The sequence below is a fragment of the Schistocerca americana genome, chromosome X (assembly GCF_021461395.2).
Source record: "Schistocerca americana isolate TAMUIC-IGC-003095 chromosome X, iqSchAmer2.1, whole genome shotgun sequence".
Classification (NCBI taxonomy): Eukaryota; Metazoa; Arthropoda; class Insecta; order Orthoptera; family Acrididae; genus Schistocerca; species Schistocerca americana.
In genome coordinates, this window is record NC_060130.1 from 685,179,472 (window position 1) to 685,196,557 (window position 17,086).

The 17,086-nt window shown below is 37.8% G+C and overlaps 1 protein-coding gene across 2 annotated transcripts in view; it reads right to left on the minus strand.

Moving 5' to 3' along the window:
- LOC124555120 (plasma membrane calcium-transporting ATPase 2) overlaps nucleotides 1–17,086 on the minus strand; it is a 370,405-nt gene that overhangs the window by 1,844 nt on the left and 351,475 nt on the right. The gene's annotated exons all lie outside the window — the stretch shown is intronic.

Below are 17,086 nucleotides of genomic sequence, written 5' to 3' on the forward strand. Positions count from 1 at the left end.
AAAAAATAAAACAGTCTGTGACTGTATAGTCAAACCAGTATGGGTGATTATTACCTTTAACATGCAGTCCAAGGGGTCCAGGTTATGTCAAAGTAAGCTTATTTGAAAATGTGCTAACGTTATGTAAGGAAGAAAGGTTAACGTTTAATGGTCTGAAAAAATATACACAAAATGACAGCATGTCTTCTCCTACATAACTTCTTGTAAATTGACCATTTATGTGTGAGTGTTAAAATTAAGACAGCTAAACATGGGGTAACAGACTGATAATATTTAAGCAATTAATTTAGAGGTACTTCCTAACTAACCTCTTGAGTTTAGTTTCTTGGTGTGGTATCTGTAAAGAATATACAATCTGACAAATACCATATTGCATGCAAAGGCATAGATCAAACATATTATACAACAAAAGTTAACCAGGACACACACACACACACACACACACACACACACACACACACACACACAATTATTGTTGCTATTTTCAAATGCACTTCAGGTAAACTGTTACAAAAAAAACTTACATTACCAGAGATGGTACAGTTGAGGTCACGGCAACTATAATTAAATGAAGTAAAGTCACACACAAAATCCTTGAAGACAGTCTTATAACTTTTGAAACATGCTAGTATTTATGTAGATATGGACATGCTACAAAATTTCGGACTATAAAAAATTTCAAACTTTACATGCAGAAACAAGCATAATTCATGAAATGCGATAAGTCCTACGCACAAAATTCCATTATGTACTTCCACTATTTGCTACACATGGAGTCATTCAACACTGCAAACATATGTGACCATTTCAACTGGGTAATAGGAATATAAGCAAGCAACATAAAAATGCAGTATAACAATTTTACTCAGCACTGCAAATATCTGCCTCAATATTGGGGATGGGGGGGAGGGGAGGCACCATGCAAAATAAAATATAGTTGCTACAAACATTAATAAGAACAACTGATTTTCTGTAAGTTTTAACATCCCTCACCCCCTTCCCCTACCTGCCTCCCCCCACCCCCTGCAAAAAAATAATTTAATTCAATAATAATTAATAAAAATGCAGCACAATAGCAATTGTGCAAAATTTGAAAATTAGTGATACTTTTACCATTCAATTTCCTTCTCAGCTGTCAAGCTACAAACTACCACATCATCTTGGAAGTTTACCAAATACGTTTGGTCACTGACGACACCAGCCACAAACACTTTCTCACAATATGAAAACTTGCTAAATTTTGTGTTTTTGAATACACATTCATACAGTTGCAGAGGCACCTCCACCACCACCACCACCACCACCACCACCACCACCACCCACCATCATTAAAATGTGTCATAATTTAAAATAAATGCACTTCTCACACACACATGCACATACACATGTCTAATCTGTCACTGCACAAAAATTAACTATAGAAACACATGGCAGATTATGAAACATATGAATATCACTGCTGCAGACCTAGAATGTTAAACACGGCCGTAAGATGTGACGTGTGATCATTATATGATCTCATACAACATCATAAGAAATTATATCTGAAGATGCACACCAAAATTTCTGTGAATGTTAAGTGAATTATTTTGTCAGCTTGTTTAATAATAATAATAATAATAATAATAATAATGAACAGCAGCAGCAGCAACAACAACAACAACAACGTGTCAGTTATGAAGGATGTATATTATTTACTTCAAACTTAGCAAGAAAGGAAGACTGGATTTAACGTCCTGTCGACACTGAGGTCATTAGAGACAGAGCACAGGCTCAGGTTGTGTCAAAGCTGTGAAAGGAAATTGGCCGTGCCCTTTCAAAGGAACCATCCAAGTCTGAATGGTCCACCAGAACACTGTGTTAGGATCCTTCATATCAGCTGAGGTAGGTGGGAGAGCTCTTTAAACACTGGCATCAATTTTGTTCTGATTGAGAATGTGTCGTGTTTTCAACCTTTACAAAGTCAATTATGTCTTCTTTTACCGTGCCCACATTTAAGCCCTCACATCTCATTGACTTTGCATTTCATATGTTCTAAAATTCTCTTCTTCTCTGTACTTCTCATAGAAATTTGTCTTTTAATCTAAAGTTTGAAATTACTCCAAGGTATAGGATGCACCAGAAACAGCTGACAGTTTTGAAAAGAAAACATTTCAGGGGAAAGCATAAATATTTATTTTTTAATAATGATAAATTCTCTTTTTTATAATGAATTAGCATGTATTTCTATTTCTTGAAAATAACATTTGGTAAGTGTCCACCATGCAGAATGACATGTTCATGTAGTCTGCCTAAAAGTGATAATGTAACTCACAGCAACAGGTCATCTGGAATTTACCACATGCACTCAAAAATTCAATATTTTAACTCATCAATACTGGTTGTGTGTTACTTAAACTTATGTCTAAGATAGTCCCACAAAAATTAAACAGATGCTGTCATGTCAGGTGAACAAGTGGACGAGTTGATGTAATAGTAAGAAATGATTCTGCCTGGAAACATTTCATTCCACTCGAAAGACATTAGACATGCATTATGAGCTGCTGTTCCACTTTGTTGGGTCCTCACGTGATGAAGGGTATTGACCTGATGGTGCATAAATGTTTGCAACCTGATTGTTTAGCACTCAGAATGACTGTTAAAGTAAGGCTCTCACTTTTTGATACAAACAGCAACAGAGTACTGCAACAAGGGACATTGCTTTGACCAAACCTGCATCAAAAGTTGCACTGTTAAAGACTGTCTTTATAAACCCTTCTACCACCACAATGCAGTGTTCCACAGACTGGCACTACATCCGAACTGAACTCCAGAGGACAGTGCCAAACAAACAGTGTTACAGTGCCTGGTGATGGGCATCCTGTGCATGAAAGTTTAAAAACCGTAAGGTATTTCTGGTACACCTTTAGTTGTTACTGCTGTAGTTCTCAGTATTTGCAATACAAAGTATGGAAGCAATTTTTTCTGTTATTCTATAATTCTTTTGTTGCTTCCAAATTCCTCATTATTTTCAGGGCTTTAATACCACTACTTTTATAAATACTCATTTCTGTTCTCTCTTTGTGTAGGTAGCAAAAAGCATTAATTTTAACCATGAATGTAAGGAAATGAATGAATCAAACATATACCACAAACAGCCAACACTAATTAATCAATTTCATTTGTAATACAAAGCTTACAATGACACACAATACATCTTGTTAATCTATAATTCAGAAACCTCTAAAAAGAAGACTGGGGATCAAAGTCCTGTCAATGGCAATGTTCTCACCGACAGAGTCTACATTCAGATTGATCAAAGCTGGGACAGGTTTTTGGCTTTTTCCTTTTCAAAGTAACCATCTTGTCATTTTCAATTTATGGAAACTACAAAACACTTAATTCTGAATGTTCATACAGGGACCTGAAAACTGATCATCTCATCTGAGAGTTCCATGCATTTATCACTAAACCTGTTTGTTCAGCTCTACTATCTTGACAATTCACCATCAATTTATCTTCTGCACATTGCAAAAATGTATGAAACCTAACAATGAATGTAGTAGGAACAGCAGGAAGGAAACACATTTTCTGTATATCTGATCAGTGGCTTTAACATAAGGAACAACACCAAATTAAATAAATGTTCCATAAAGGCTGGATATTTTGTTGCTACTCCTATTACTTCCTTTTTATTGACAATGAATATTAACAGAAAACATGTGAAAGCAGTGAGACAAACAGCCTGCCAATAAAGTTGGCAAATGTTACTTGCTTTCATAGTTATCAAAAAGCACAACAAAAGCAGAGAGTTGTAAAAGAAATTCTGCTGTGCATACTGCAAGTGAAAGGTCTACTTTCAACTGGACCTCAGTCACATAGGAAACTATTATTGGGGGGGGGGGGGGGGGGGGGGGGGTTAAATTCGCTCAGATCTCAATAAAACTGAAAAAATACCCTCACAGTAGTCAACTAGGCATATTCTCTACTGAAATCTAGCCTGAATGATCAATTTTGTTTTAACAATAAGCCAGTCATTTCCATCATAAAGATGACCTTATTTTACTCATAAATTTGGAATGCAAACAGAAATTCTGTAGGCTTTTTTAAGAGTTAGCAAGATGGAGTCATATTCATAGTGGTTTAAAAAGCATCTTAATTCACTGATTCTATAGCTGTTATTGAAAACACTCTAACAAACTGCAGCTCTTCACAGCAGTGTTATTAATATGCTTCTCATGAACTGAAACTTCATCTGCAATTTCAAAGAACATGAGTTTAGTTTAAAGAAAAATATGTACTAAAAATTATAACTGTCAGTTGCTTCTGTCACTATTAAAAAGATTACATGACATGTACATTAAATATTTGAAACTGTTACTTTGTCACACATTCATTCTCTCTCTATCTCCCCCCCCCCCCTCCCCCCTCCACCAATACAAGGCACAAAAATGTAACTTACCAACACAACAGCTTGCTGACAAGGTAATTTCCAAAGGATTCATTCTTAGTTCTTCATAGCAGAAAGCACTGCAGGTTTGTCAGTAGCTTTAGAATTTCCAGGAGTATAGGAGACAGAGTTAGAAGTGCAACAGCATGGGTGAATGTGGAGTAAACAAAACAAAATAAGACATAACTCATATTAAATTATGATGCTACATTATGTAAAAAAAAAATTAAAGCAATGGGTAGCTAATTGCCACACAGAGTGAAGCCCCAACAAATTCAAGGAAATCAGGATAGAAGTAAATATGTAAAAACAATAATGAACAAGAACAAAATATACAACAATATCTCTCTCTCTCTCTCTCTCTCTCTCTCTCTCTCTCTCTCTCTCTCTCTCTCTCTCTCTCTCTTTCTCTGATATGCTCACACACATTTCTGTGAAACTTCAACTAAGATCTGATAATTTACTGGGAAGCACTAATTAGAAACATGGTAAGTGATAATTCACTGCATAAAAGTCTTTATACTGGATCATCTGAATAGTTTTGTTGTGGACATCACAAAACTACAGAGTGTTTTCTCCATCATATTATTTTTATGAATTAAAAAAAAAACCTTAATTCATGAAATCAAACAATGGGAAATCTGGGATGGAGTAAAAATATGATGTAAGACAAGATTGCTGCTCACCACACAGACGAGGCATTGAGTAGCAAACAGGCACATTTAAAAATGTGTGTCTGCTGCTCAATGCCTCCTCTACTTTGTGAAGTAACAATTTACACTGCATGACAAACAAAACTGAAGTACTCTGAAGACATTGGATGTTAAGGTAACTTCAGATACGTACACACACCATCAGCGGGTGTGTAAATGATTAGAGTTGCCTATGATAGGTAGAGCAGCTACCAGATTGCATTAGTGTTGTTTGTGGTGGTGGTGGTTGTTGGATGTTTAAGGGGGACTAAACAGCGAAGGTCATCAGTCCCCCATGTTGTTTGTGTTTAGTGTTGTTGCACACCTGGTAAGGTATATAAGGGACATGAACAGTGTCAGATGTTGAATAATTACTGTGAAGGACACGGAGGTGGCACGTACTCATGACTGAGTTATCAGAACCTAACAAGAGTTTGAAAAGGGTCTCATTGTGGGTCTCCATTTGGCTGCCTGGTCAAACTCTGCAATATCCAGATTTGCAGGGCATTTGGATGTGACAGTGGCCCAATGCATGAGAGACTGAGGGCTGGCACACTCATCATCAAGTTCTGGTCAACCACATCTGACTGTGACATGGGAGGACTGCCATATTGTGCAACAAGCCAATTGCAACCCATTCACCTCTGCACCTGCCACCTAAAAACAAGTGATGCACTCCCTGCAACATTCTGTGTCATTCCACACATTAGTCAGACTTGCAGCAGCCAGATTAGGGAATTACTGTTCCACATGAAGGCTGCCGTAGGCTGCCATTAACACCACAACACAGGCAGCTGTGTTTGGAGTACTGTCATGACTGGATAGCATAGACTGCTGACATATTGTGTCACAATGTGTTCAGTGACGAATCATGGTTCTGCACAACTTTGGAAGTTCATCGTCAGAAAGTATGGTGTCAATTTAGGGATAGGTCCAGTTCCTCCAGTGTTTTAGAGACGCACAGCATTGTTGCTTCTGGTAATGTGGTGTGGGGAGCTGTTAGGTACGACTTCAGGTCTCAGCTGGCAGTGACTGGGGGAACTCTGATAGAACAATGGTACATCATGGACATCCTGTATCCTTGTCTCTTACCTATCATATGACAGTATTGTGGTGCCATTTTTCACCAGGACAACACTCATCTATATGCGTGTCTATGAACTGTATGAATAATGTTTAGCTACTCCTATGTCCAGAAAAATCTGCAGATCTGTCTCCCACATCATGTGTGTGGGACCAGCCTGGATGTAAACTCCATCCAAATGCCAATATCCGGGATATCAGGGACTAGTTACAACAACTGTGGGCCTGCTTACCTCAGGAGATGATACAATGGTCACATGAAAACTTTCCCAACTGAATCACTACATACATTCAGGCCAGTAGGGGTGCATCCTCATACTGATAGGACAACTCACACTGCCAAGTTCTTTGTAACTTTGATTCGATTTTGTAATCGAAGTAAGCTCACATACTTTCTTGACCTGTGATGGTTTATTTCATTTTCTCATCCTCTTCTGGATGCTTCACTTTCTTTGACAGGCAGTATATCTCAACTTATCTTGTTACTAGTTGATGAAAATTGTCCATACAAATAATGTATTTTAAATGGGTCAAATGTTACAAGTCTACAAACATACGATGATGTACACCACCACTATGGTGCAGTTTCATAGAATTGCATTACTACCAGAACTGTCATCTCGTGTGTGTAGCTAATATAAAATTAGCAGCTATATCTCTGTTTAAGGCTGATTCACCAACAAAGGTCCACGTAGCTCTACTAAAAAAACCAAAGCTACTGAAAATGAAAGGTATCTTATCACTGTGGAATAAAAGTGAATATGGAGCACAGCAAGATACTTAGACAAAATATTTCTGCAAATATACAGTATTTACAGAGGCATAAACCAGTGGACTTACTAATAACTGTATAACACTTTCTGAGAGTAATGCAATATAGTGTATTCAGAGAATAGAAGAAGGAACTAAGACTGGAGGATACAACTTAACAACCCATCTAAGATAATAGCTCCAAAGGAATGATGATACACAATGGAATAATGGGTGAAGGTTGACTGCAACATATTTGCATTCAACCTTATGGGATGGAGATGAAAATTTTAAGCCAGATATGAACCATCCATTTGTGTAGAACATAAAGACTTATGAATACTTTTCTGAGACAGTGATATCACAGTGTGCTCATACCTGTAATTCACCATCTTTGGACTTTGTCTAAACATTGTATATGTGGAAGGGAAATATGCTAACAAGTGAGGGACATTTGATATACAGTGCCCAGGGAGATTTTTTGAGTATCAATCCCTTCTTTGCCTGAATGACAGAGTTGTTGTACTAAAAATAATACGAAAATGCTTGTATTAGTTATAAATCAAACACAATAATGAATCACTGATAATGATGCAGCTAGTAACATAAGAATAATGGGAGGTATGGAGGGGGGATTAAAATAATGTACTTGGCTCTCAGAACAGATGGTCTGTGACCTGAAAACAATCACAACTTTTGAAAGGACTACTATTGCTGTTTCTCTGTGCAAAGTCATTTTACTACATACTTGTTGGTATGTGTACTCCAAAAGAAATGAGCAGGAAAATATTCGAAACAGCAACAGTGTGTGCAGTAACAACAAAATAACATAATTGGAAATATAAATTATGGATTTAAATACATTCATGCACCAAAGAAATTGCACTATTCTGTTATTACTGCCTTATGACACATTACCAGTGATCAGTACTTTTTGATAGCTAGGACATGAATTTCCTGTTGATTGTGGTGCTAGTTCTATTGCTACCAGTTGCTGCTCTATACAAAATGAATGTACCAGACTTGAGTTGGATATATCCGCATACTGTTTCTGACAAGTTCACCATTAATCAGTGCACATGTCGACATTTATTATATGCTACTTTTGTGACCACTGATGTGTAGAATAGTAATTCTGTAATAAATAGTAACTGTGGTGTGCCATATAGAGCCCTTAATTATATTGAGACTAAGTACCACTCTTGGTACCTGGCTCACCCACATTTTCTTCCTTTGCATCTTGTACTGGTAGTTCCCATTGCTGAAACTGGTAAGTTATAAGTACTATGGCTCACTCAAGTATAAAAGATGTGACTCCTAAAGGGATTCATGCTATATGAAACAATTCCACTTTAGGAATTTACAATTTTACTTATACTCACACTCTCAAGTATTTTTATGAACTACCACGCAAAATGACTGAGAAATAATGTCAGTGGAAGTAAAGAAACACCACATGTTTTACTAAAAAAGGTATCACAGAAAAAAATTGTTATTTGCTGATCTGTTTAAGAATATCAATGGGCTCTAATTAAGACCTTTGAAACTAAGCATGTATAAAATCAGTACTGTGAGCCACTCTATCTTGAAAATAATTGGCATAATCACCACATGTGACTCATCCTACATCTGAATGTGGCCAACAGCTAACTAATATCACATTTCCAGTCCTTTATCGTCCCATCAATGACTTCAGAAAACCTAGTGACACTGTGCCTCTTTTGTTAACACCATCAGTGTGGATGGTCTTCAGCTCCCAATTCAATTTGGACAAATAAATACCATACTGTCCTCTCGACTCTGTGTCTGTTGATTTTAACATTACATTCTAAATTTGCTTCGAGCACGGTAACCTCCCGATTGTTTCAGACAGTTGCCACTAATCTTCGTCCATCACCATACATAACTATATTATTCAACTATTGTGTTGTCCATTATAAATGATAATTCACTTTCTACTCCACTGAAGTATTTGTTAAGAGAACCAGCTGATGTACCCACTTTTTTTGAGAAAGCCTGCATTTACATAAAGAATCCATCAAAGAAGATAATGTACAAGGGTTGGAACTTTAATAGTGGCAACTATTTATTTACAGCTTTTACAAAATAGATACGTGTTTCAAAGTTTTACTGACCTTCAAAGTAGTCACCAGCATTGTGTATTACACCCTTGCCAGCGATGTGAAAGCCATAGGATACTCTTAGCAGTGCCAGTTGTGTTGACAGTTCGAGCGGTGTGGTCTATACCCCGACGAATTTGTAGCAGTTCTGAAGCGAATGCCATTAAGTGTTTCCTTCAGTTTAGAAACTGAGTTGAACTCATGAGGGCTTAAGTCAGAGGAGTGCAGTAGGTGGTATAACACTTAGCAGCCTCATTAGTCACACTAATAAGTAACAGCTTGCACTGTACATGCTTGAGCGTTGTCCTGCCAAATGATGGTCAAGTCCTGCAGAAAGTGTCATCACTTCTGTCTCTAAACTGGTTGTAGGTTGTGATCCAAAAATGAACAGCATAGAGACAGAAGCAATAACACTTTCTGCAGGACCTGACCATCATTTTGCAGGACAATGCTCAAGCATGTACAGCGCAAGCTGTTATTGATTTGTTTGACTGATGGGGCTGCTAAGTGCTACATTGCTGGCAACAGGTTATACACAATGATGGTGACTACTTTGAAGGTCAGTAAAACTTTGAAACGTGTATCTAATTTGTACGAGCTGTACATAAAAAGTTGCTCCTATTAAAGTTCCAACCCTCGTATATACTATTAAGAATACAACACATTACATAAAATCTGATTTCTGCACTTCTTCGATGCAGTAATGTAGTCTGTGAATTAAACATTGTAAAAGTATCTTGTGCAATTCAGTGGATATGTATTCACCCATGTGACAACTCTGCTATTAATTTCTAGATGGAAACTGTTTCAGATTTGTGACTTCCCCCCAGTGATAATTTTACTTAATATCATGGAATGAAAGTTAGCAACCTCTCCTTCTGAAAGGATTTATTATTTATTTTTGTTTTTTATGACGTTTTCTACATCTTGAGGATCTCCTCACTATGTATCTATAGTAAAAAAATACTAATCTACATCGGAGCAGTACCCATAGACACAGACATTTTGTAATGCCTGCTGCACAACTTTGGGAATGTTTCATCTATGTGACAGTGACTGGAACATATGTTCAACCAAAACCCTTATGCTCATATTGTATTGCCACACACTAACAATTATCTTCACTGAACATTTACAAGCAATTAACACAATACTATCAAATCACAAGCCAGCCAGTCACTATCCAATACTTTAGTTTGGTTTGTACACATGCAATTAATGTTGACTATACATGATGAATATAACGGTAATGGAAACAATTCCAGTAGTAACTTTTGTAGCTTCATCATAGCACACTTTATTAAAGACTACTTTCTGATTTTCTCACAGTTAGCTCCATCATGAGCTCACTAAATACTTTGAAAGAAATTGAGATTTTGTATCAATTACACTTATGTACTAGTCAACTATAAGAACAATATATTGTTATCAAACTAAACCTGCAGTCTTTGACCTTTCAAAAATGTGTGTATGTTCTTCCACTGGCTACTCATGAAGATTTACCACAACTTGCCTTCCAATAATTCATGATCATATTGATGGCACTTTTTGTTGTTTCTCACGAAGTTCACAGTTAAGTTTTGTTCACAATGTTTTGATGACTAATTTAGACTAGTTGGTGTAAGGTGCCAACCTCCATTCAAGCAGCACTAGCAGCGTATCCAGTTTGTGTATTTTATCACAAGCTAAGTAGAGGCAAGTCACTTATTTGGCTTTGTCTGTGTACTTCAACAGTTTAATTTTTAATTGTGCACATGTATTTTGGCAATGTGCATCACTGATGGGAGGACGGGGAGGGGGAGGGCGGGGAGGGGGAGGGGGAGGGCGGGGAGGGGGAGGGGGAGGGCGGGGAGGGGGACGGGGACGGGGAGGAGGAGGGGGAGGAGGAGGGGGGGAGGAGGGGGGGAGGAGGAGGAGGAGGAGGGGGAGGAGGAGGAGGAGGAGGGGGAGGAGGGGGAGGAGGGGGAGGAGGGGGAGGAGGGGGAGGAGGGGGAGGAGGGGGAGGAGGGGGAGGAGGGGGAGGAGGGGGAGGAGGGGGAGGAGGGGGAGGAGGGGGAGGAGAGATCCAAGGAATGTCCAGTATGTCCCAAGTAGGTTCCAAACGGTACACAGAACTGAGGTTGGGCTCTCAGCCAGGGTCGAGTGGGCGATCATTTCAAGATGTGGCAGGCGGCAAAAGACATCCTGGGACACAGAGCAGAAGGCCTTACCAATTTGTCTAACAAACATGTTTGTAGCACTAACTGTGACTGATAATGATACTAAACCAGTTGCATCTGTTTGCCCTATTTCAGAGGATGCTACATCTGGACATTCACAGAAGGCAGAATTGTTGGTGGTTGGGAGCTCCAATGTTAAGCGACTAATGGGGCCACTTATGGATATGGCTGCCAAGAAGGGTAAGTATTAAATAAAATTTGTTAACTTTCAGTTACACAATAAATCATAAAAATGTACAAGTTGTCAATTCAACTAAATACCTGGAGATTACAATTATGATCAACTTAAACTGGACCCATAACATAAAATATCTTATGGGGAAGGTGAACCAAAAACAACACTTTATGGGAAGAACACTTAGAAGATGTGACAAATCTAGTAGAGAGACTATCTATGCTACACTTGTCCGTCTTCTACTGGAGTATTACCATACAGTATGCAATCTTTACCAGATAGGATCATAGAGGGCATAAAAGAAGTTCGAAGAAGGGCAGCTTGTCTTGGGTTATTGCTATGGGAAGCATCACAAATATGGTATGAGAGTCAGAGTGGCACTCACTGAAACAATGGCTTTTTCATTGCAACAAGATTCTTCCATAAAATTTCAATTACAACATACCAAAATATTTTTTTCATTCCCACCTATTTACAGAGCAATGACCATAATGATGAAGTACGAGAAATCAGAGTTTGCACAGATTGGTTTAGGCGTTCATTTTCCCCATGTGCCATTTGAGAGTGGAACGGTAGCGAAATAGTCTGAGTGGTGGTTCCATGAAGCATCTGTCAAACACTTAAGAATGAACTGCATAGTAATCGTGTAGGCATATAATACAGGTAGTGGGCATACACAAGCTTACTGTTAGCAATTATTTAAGAAGACTACAAGTCAATCATCCAAATATGGATTGGAACTCCCAATAACTCCTTGTTCAACAAATTAAACAGTAGAAGCCACAGTGGTTGACTGGCACATGCCCTCATAAAAAAAGAAGTTACCCATGTATGACACATATATAAAGAAAATAACTATTGTCCATAAAGAAATGTTAATGGAACGTCACAAGCTGACCACTTCTACCTAGTTGCAAACCAAATGTGAGAGAGTCATCTTACATTACTGAAAAAAACAAAAATGGAAGTGAATCTACAACTGTACAGTAACATCACATTCTTTTACATTCCTAAATACATTCACTCCCCAAATTATCCTGCACAAAGAAAGAGCGAGAAATAGAGGGCCTTTACTGGATGCACTGTACCATTGTTGTTAGTGTGTGATTACAATATCAGAACAAATGAATAGTTCATTATGCAGAATTTCTCCAGCGACTTGTTTAGTTACCTCAATCTTTAAGAAAAGGTGTACACTAAGTGGGCATTAAGTCAAAAGTTCCAAAATTTTAATACCTTACACAGTGAAATGTTTAGTTCTCATTTTATAAAAATGTATGATGCACTGTGAGAACACTTGGGTGCCACCTTGATTGGTTCCATAAATGTTCTATGGGTAAAATATCAAACAATTTGGTAGGCAGGAGAAATGTAGCTATCTGAGGAGGAATTCAGGTCACACCATTGCCATTTGGAGTTGCAAGTTTTCCTGTTGCAAAATCTCTCCTGCAAACCTTTACCTGAGAGCCAGCATATGCGATAAGACTGCTTGTACATAGTGCTGCAGTGTCACCATGTGATGCAAACAATTACTTCATAGGCTCGTTCACTGATAAGAGGTGTGAGGCAGGATGAAAGGTAAGTGAGAAGGTGGGCAGAGGTAGTCCCATAACAACAGAAGAATTGAGGGAGTTACGATGATGCATACATATAGGCCCATATCCAGTTCATGTGTTAAAATTGTTCAATCTTCAAATAACTTATGGGTTTGCTGCCGGGTGACGTCGTCGACCACCGCCGATATTTCGACAGGAGCACATGCTGCCATTCTCAAGGCAGTTGTCCCTTGATAATGGCAGGGTGTGCTCCTGTCGAAATATTGGTGGTAGTCGAGGACGTCACCCAGCAGCAAACCCGTAAGTTATTTGAACATTCAATTCGCCAGGAAAAGTTAAGGTCTCACATTGAACCAATCTTCATCCCTAAAAAGATAATCTGGTTCATTTTTGTTATAATATATTACACATCCCTTCTTTGCAAAACTAAAATCTGTCACTATAGTGATGGCTTGTCAATGGCAGGAAAAATAATCAATGTGCAAACACCAAACACCCACACTTCCATTTCATCCAAACCTTTTGCCTTTGCTGCACAAGCAGTCTTTGGCTTCAGAAGCTATTATTTTGCCAATATAGGTACATATCTTTCTGTTGTGACATCAACTTCCTATCAAACTAATAGAATGCAGAATGTTGTGTTAAGGAACACAGGGAATTACTCAATGGAATGGCATCTTCAGAATGGGTAATTACTGTAAGTGTATCATAAGGATTGATATTGCATCTGCTCTTGTTCTTGTTATGTGAATGACCTGAATGAATGTGAATGACTTTCCATTACATATCCGAGACTCCGAAATAGCTCTTCCTGCTGACAATGCACATATTACAAACAAGCCTAACTGAGTAACTTCAGTGTGTGAAAAGTAAACATTTTCTTGAAAATTAGTAACTGGTTCTGCGCAAATAGATTATCACTGAATTTAAATAAACCACCACATGCTATTCAGTACTGCACACCACCTGACCATATCATTAGAAATAATGCATCACGGTATATGAATAAATGAAGCAGAATGTTCTAAATTCTCAGGTGTTCATGTTGATAAGAACTTTTAGTTCAAGTCACACATTACTAATCTTTAATGTCTTAACTCTGCCACTTTTGTGTTATAAATAACTCATATTTTGGATATCAAAATGTAAAAAAAGTTACTTAATTTTCCTATTTTCAGTGACTAATGTCTTATAACATCACATTCTGGGGTAACTTATCACTGAGGAAAGAAGTGCTTGTTACACACAAACATAAGAATGTGTTGTGTGTCCACTTTAGCTCCTAACAATTGGTCAGATTGACAACAGCCTCAGTACATTCACTCCTTTATGAAATTTGTTATCATCAGTCAATCATGGTTTGACAACAACAGTAACATTCATAAATACAACAGTAGAAGAAGAAATGGTTCACACTATCCATTAAACACTCTTAGTGTAGCACAGAAAGGAGCGAGTTATTTGGCTGTAAAATCTCTGACCACGCTCTGTAATTTGAAGAATTTAATTACTAGTAAAATTAACTTCAAACACAAATCGAAATCTCATTGGCTCGACAACTGATAACTCCTCTCACTCCATAGAACAATTTCCCAATGTGTAGGTTGTGATCCACAGAACCTGAAACCTACTGACTCACTCACGACCAGAAGTTTCCTATTTTCTTCTACAACACTTCACATTTAAACTTCAAGAGCTTTACCTACTGAGTCTGTATGTTGTGTATCTTTGAAGACTTCAGTTTAATAGTGATGAAGCAGTGCATGCGAATTCAAGCATTCTACACTGACAGTATCAACAACCTGGTCTCTCGTTGGGAGAAACACATTCGTCACCAGGGAAACTACATTGAGAAATAAATATGTAAACGTATCAAATGAAGATGTAGAATATTAATAAAGTCTGTTTCATTTAACCCTAGATTAATAAATCCTCATAAAATTTACAACTGCAACTGGTATCTCTTCGCAGTTTCCACCATTCTGGACACTCGAGTGACACATGCTCTTGAGTACCTACGTGGCAAATATTGTTTTTAACAATGGCTCCAGTAGTGCTCACACGGGTGCCACGTGATCCCAGTTAGTTTAATCAGACAATTGCTTTTAGTGTGCTATCAGTTTTATCTAGACAATAAAGGATAGGATTTGGCTGTAAAGCAACCACTTTACTGTGTCACAATTTTGGAAAATTGTCACCTAAAGGTGACAATTTTGGAAAATTGTCACCTGAAGGTCCCTACTGACACAAAACCATAGTGACTTTACTGAAAGTATTTTAACACCCAAGGCAGAAGATTTTATTCACCATGTGGAATTTTGGCTGTTGTTGCTCAACTTCGAAAATTATATATCTACTATACTTAGCATATTTGTTTCATCACTTACAATTTATCTTAGGTGAAATATCAAATACTCACAGTTAAAAGAATGTTAGTTTATATCACAATGGCCCACTCTGGTGCCAATCTCATCTTTTGTTACTGAAATTTGTACCATATGGATCTGGCTTAATTTCATTTTGACACTAACATACTGTGTGATTTGCTTGAAGATGCCAGTAAAGACACAGACCATGGAGAATTTAGTGATGAGGAAAATTTTCTTGAATACAATGTGTGTACAGATGACAGTGAAGTAGGTACAGGCTTTGAAGCAGCAAATGAGGAAAATGAGGAATGTGAATAAGAATCCTTGGGTGTCTGTGCCAGACCAAGCTAGGTCTCACGATGTAATAATAGTGTGTTACGATTTAGAAAATCTACTTGTGTGCATAAAATACTCTTGGCATTGTAACTAACATAATAATTTGTAACTAGTGCATAGCACAAGTAACGACTTCTTTCCAAATAACATTTTGAGCAGAAAAATTGCCATTATAGGGTGGCTGTAAAACAAGACAGTTTGTACTTATTTTGTATAGAACCTAATAACTGTAAATCACTAGTGCATAACCAATTTATTATGACTTCCTCTGAATAAAATTTGTGATGTGTTAGTAACAAAGTAACATTTTCCCTCCTTTAGTCCCCTCGAGTTAAAAAAAGTTTTCACAGTTTTCAAATAAAAATTTTGGAGCCCATACTCTTGAGCACACCATTGCATCACAGTTCATGAAAGTAGAACGTTTTCTGGGTATGCCTCCACAATTTTCACATCATTTCCATATTATTTTTCTCTTTCATTAATTGATAGAGAGAGTAAGTGTACTTTCATTGCCACCTAGTATGAGAGATCATTTCAACAGCTGCAACACCACCACATCCTCTACATCAGATGAAGTAGAGTCTTATATCGTAATGCACCCTGGTGCTGATGATATCTTAAAGTGATGGAGAAGACATGAAAAGAATCCAGCAGGCCTAACTGCAATTGCAAGGCATATTTGATGTATCTGCAGTAAGTGCACCTTGTCGAGGGTGTTTTAGTAAAATTGGCATTAACACACTGCCACGGCCAGTTAACAGTACAATGTGTCAGCCATCTGCTGCTGATACACATTATCATAAATTTTCTTCTCTTGTGAACAAGTAGAAAGTGTGATAAGTTACTGCTGTGAATATATGTTTTTAGTTTGTTTCTTCACAAATATTTCAGTAACAGAATTTGTTTAATGTGTATTTAGTTTTCTATTAACGACAGGCAGAATAAATCTTCTCTGTTTGGAACAGAATTATCTTTTTCATGCAATTCTATTAAAATGTCAAATTATTTTCCACCTGCTGTACAATGTTAACTGTGTCACATAAGGTTTCTTGGAAACATTTCCTCTGCGCAGAGGCACGTTGAATTTGTGCCATGAAGGGAGGCAATGAAATGAGAGATGCGACATCAACACAGACTGGTCATGCTCGATTATTCACACATCCGGAGTCCGGACAACAGATGTGGGGTGAGTATGTGACTAAGCAGAGTCACTTGGGACCGGCAACAAGTGGCTGGGTCACCACCTTCAGCAGGCAAATGGTAACCAGCAAACAGTGTTGTAGCAATCTAGTCTTTACTGCATGCATACAGAAATTATGTAGTATATGCTGGACAACACAACCTAACATCAGTGTTA